This window comes from Sciurus carolinensis, chromosome 10 (genome assembly GCF_902686445.1).
Source record: "Sciurus carolinensis chromosome 10, mSciCar1.2, whole genome shotgun sequence".
Classification (NCBI taxonomy): Eukaryota; Metazoa; Chordata; class Mammalia; order Rodentia; family Sciuridae; genus Sciurus; species Sciurus carolinensis.
Genome location: NC_062222.1, coordinates 41,264,008 through 41,268,169, shown reverse-complemented (window position 1 = coordinate 41,268,169; position 4,162 = coordinate 41,264,008). Strand labels below are relative to the sequence as shown.

Below are 4,162 nucleotides of genomic sequence, written 5' to 3'. Positions count from 1 at the left end.
AGAAGTGGTTCTAATTTACATTTGGGGACACTAAGAAAAGCAACTAGTATATAAAAACATTTGCTAAAATACATGAGAAAATTTATAACAAACAAAACCTGAAATTGTTTCTTCTCTTTTCAACGCATTTACTTTCCTGGGCCCAATTATAGATTGAATGCATTTACATGAGTCTCTATAAAAATATACACATGTAAATATATTGATGCTATTAAAACTTTTAGTTTACTGTCACCTTTACAAAGTCATTTTTTAAGAAGTGTTCTTAGGTACCATTATTTTCTTAGAAGTGTAGATTGTTAATTAAGTATTAATAGCCTAAAGATAATAAGATCAGTAGGGATTTCAGAATATACATTCAACTTAACCACAAATGACTTGTAATGTTGCTGATATTGAGAATTTATTAGAAATATACATCAAAAAATTGAACAAAAAGTTTAAAAGTTTAATTAGAACAAAATCTTTGGTCTGCATGACACTAAATCATCTGAATATTACAAGAACCAATTAGAGGAAGAAAGCAGTACCCTTACTTTTTCTTTCCTTCTGGCATCGGCTTTGCCAATTGACTTTCTGAGCAGTACCCATCGCAGGTTTCTGGAGGCCATCGTGAAAGACAGTAATATCCTTAAACATAGTATAACTAGTTACACAACTATCTTTATGCTTATGTTACCTCAAATTTTAGATTAAGTAATATGGATTATACTATTTACAAAAGTAAGGATAGGAAACATATTAAAAAATAGTTTTATCTAATTTGGCTTTTAAACAAAATCAAAAGAGTTACTTAAAGGAATATATTATGCTTTTAAATCATTTGCAGTCTCTGACCACAGAGATAAAACCAAATTAAATAATCTTTAAACTAATGGGATAAAAACAACCTTAAACTAAGTTTCATAAAATAATTTTTTTAAATAATTTATTTATAATTGGTTATTGAGTGAGTTTTGCTCAAAGTTTGGCTTTTTAAAATATATAGTACTCTTTAAAATTAATATCATTTGTTTAATATTTTTAGAAATAAATGCAAATAATCTGTGATTCTTAACTGACTTTGGACTATACCTTTTGTTAAAAAGCAAATATCACCAGTTGGGAAGGTTGTGTATTAATGTTCTCTATATGTTGGTTTTTGACTTCAGAGTGATTGCTAGTTTTAATTATACATTTGTTACTTAATTCTAGTTAATTTTGTTTTGCCCTACAGTTAAACTCTGCTTAAGCAAAATTATATGTCCTTGTCTCCTTCCTTTTCAGAATTATAAAGGATTATTACACTGAAAATATTTTATCTTTGACAATAGCTTGAATTAATACCAAGATTTGAGATTTAAGTCATTCTTACACAATCATGTTTATGTGAGTGCAATTGGAAGATGAATTTATACTTTTGTTTTTTTTTTCTGTTGGCACACAAATTTAATTACCTTTCACTAGATCTTTTAAAAAAGTAGTTCAGATATTCAGTTACCCAATTTATCAGCACTCCAAGTGAAAGCATATTTTTAACTGAGTTATATATCATGATAGAGTTATCAGAATATAAAAGAACCCGGCTCCCCTTCAGTAAAATCATTCCTAGGTTTTCTTCTTCCACATTGCTGCTATGGCACAGGTCATCATATATGTGTTCTGTGAAGCAGAATATAAGAAAGAAGAAAACAGAAGGTGCAGCTTACCTTTTTAAGGATATATGTGAGAATTAGCACAATTCCCTTGACTTCTTCAAAGTTGTTTGGAGTGTGGCTATCACTAGAAGGGAGGCTAGGAAATGCAGTGTTGTGCATGCTCACCCTCATTACACATCATTCAGCAGAACACTGACATGCAGTAACTAAAATAAAAGAATATATGTTCATATTAATTAGTAGTCTCTGCCTCTGTGCACTGCTGCTGCAATAAATTAGGTAAGGGAATTAGAATCTTTTCCCTTTTTGAAATAAGCTGTCATAAAACAATATTATTCAGGTATGTTGGGAGGGGTAAAAGTTGCAACCCATTATTACTTTTTATACTGCTTTTACTTTCTTTCCTGAATTTACCTTTAATATAAGTGCAAGAATTATTAACTTCCTATATGAGAATATTGAACATTTAGCATTATGCTTTTCTAGCAAAATAATTACTTGAATGGTTTTCATAAAATATTAGCAATTAAACTTCAATAGTATGCTTCTGTCGATTTCATAATTAGAGTAGGTATTTTGCTCACAATTGTATAAGAAAATAAGTAAACATATCATAATTCATAGTTATATTAAAAAATAATATGAATGAACATTGAAAACTGGATAATATGTTTTTCGTATGGTGGACAAGACATGAAGATGACAAATATATTTTTGGTTATGCTGAGTTGAGGTGTGGATAATACATTTATTTGGAAATGTCCTATAGCATAGAACAAATATTTGAAATAGAAAATTGAAGCTCAAAATAAATGAGATTTTTGACAAGAAGATAGCTGCTCTAAATGACTCTAAATCTCTTGATCTCTATGAATTATATCTTAGGATACTGAAAGCACCTGCAGTTAAGTCTAAGAGCCTTTTGAAAGATAGGCAAAATTTATTAAAGTACCACACATTTACATGAAGTAATGAATTTTTGGCTCCATGAAGGCAGAAAACGCAATTTAAAAGACTACCAAGCACATTGTTAAAAGGGGAAACTTTAGAATAAGTAGAAGAGGGAGGTGGGGTATGAAAAATGGTGGAATGAGACAGACATCATTGTCCTATGTACATGTATGATTACACGAATGGTATGAATCTACATTGTGTGCAACCATAGAAATGAAATGATGTGCCCCAGTTGTGTACAATGAATCAAAATGCAGTCTGTAAAAAATTAAAAGCTAAATGAAAATAATAATAAAAAAGGATATATCTTGAATTTTCAAAAAAATTATGGTTGAAATCTTGAAGCTTAAAAAGAAAAAAAAGTGATCAGTAGGAACAACAATAAAAACAATAAGAAGAATAACTGATTATTTTTCTGTAGTCATAAGAGGTACAAAACACCATCCTGATGGAAATTGACAAAATTTGTTTAAGCATATCAAATAGAAACAACTGGCGGTAAGACAATGCTATTAGGTGTAATAGCAGGTTGCTGAACCACCATGAAAAATGAGTTCCTTACCGTCAGTAAGCAGTGGTCCGAATGGAAAGAGCATGCCTCTGTGTGCTTGCATGTGTGCTTTTGGGTAATGATTTTCTTCCTTATTCCAACCACACCCAGTTTTACAGAGCAAATTCCTACTCAACCTATGGAAGAACTCAGGTGAAGTCTCCTTTGTGAGGGACTATCAAACCCTCTCCCTGACAGACTACCATAACCATTAGTAAAGCACTACACATGTACTTCTTTTTGGAGTACCATTTATTTGGTACACTTTTGGTCACATCCATACTTTAGAACCACTTACTCCAAAGAATCCAGAAGGCAGGGATTTTGTCTTTATATTTTTGTCAATAGCTTGACAAAGTACTTTGTTGCTGAGGAAGAGATGCAATAAGAAAAATAAGGACAGTATTTTAGATAAATTCAAAAGATATTGATAAGTTTTGAATATATTAAGATAAAATGAAATCCTAAAATTTAGTCATATACATTGGGTCATAAAACACCCAAAACACAAGAATTGAATACAAAATGCATTCTGTAATATAAACAGTACTTGGAAAAAGGGAGTTGATTTTAGTTGATTTTCATTTGAGTTGAGTATGTGAAAAGGATACTGCAATTGCATCAGTATTTTAGAAAAATGTCCAAAGGAATGGAGTTAAGAAAAAATAATTTATTAAAAAACTGTACTTTGATCTGTTGAGACTACATTTCATTTTTCAACATTTTGATTTATTGAACTGGTATTGCATGTTTTTGGCATAACCACTAAAAAACATAGGGAAATGAATAGTGAAAAGATTTCTTTGAATAATAGTTCATCCTCCAAATGACTGCCTTGAATTTTCTCATGGTTGTACAAGAAAATGTAATTATAAAATATCACTCCATTAATTTTTGAGCAGCTGTCCTCAGAAATTTCAGTGACCCAGCCTGTGAACTGCCAAGGCGTGTCCCTCCCATGGTCTTCGGAAGCACTAGTCCTGTGCAACTCACTTGGAGCTGCAGAAACTCCTGTGGAAAT

At 30.9% G+C, this 4,162-nt stretch overlaps 1 non-coding gene across 1 annotated transcript; it reads right to left on the bottom strand.

Annotated features, from left to right (window-relative positions):
• Positions 1–546: 546 nt before the first annotated feature.
• On the bottom strand, positions 547–631 carry LOC124995156 (small nucleolar RNA SNORD35). The gene has a single exon (XR_007110632.1). It is a non-coding gene; the product is annotated as a small nucleolar RNA SNORD35 (small nucleolar RNA).
• Between the last annotated feature and the right edge of the window lie 3,531 nt (positions 632–4,162).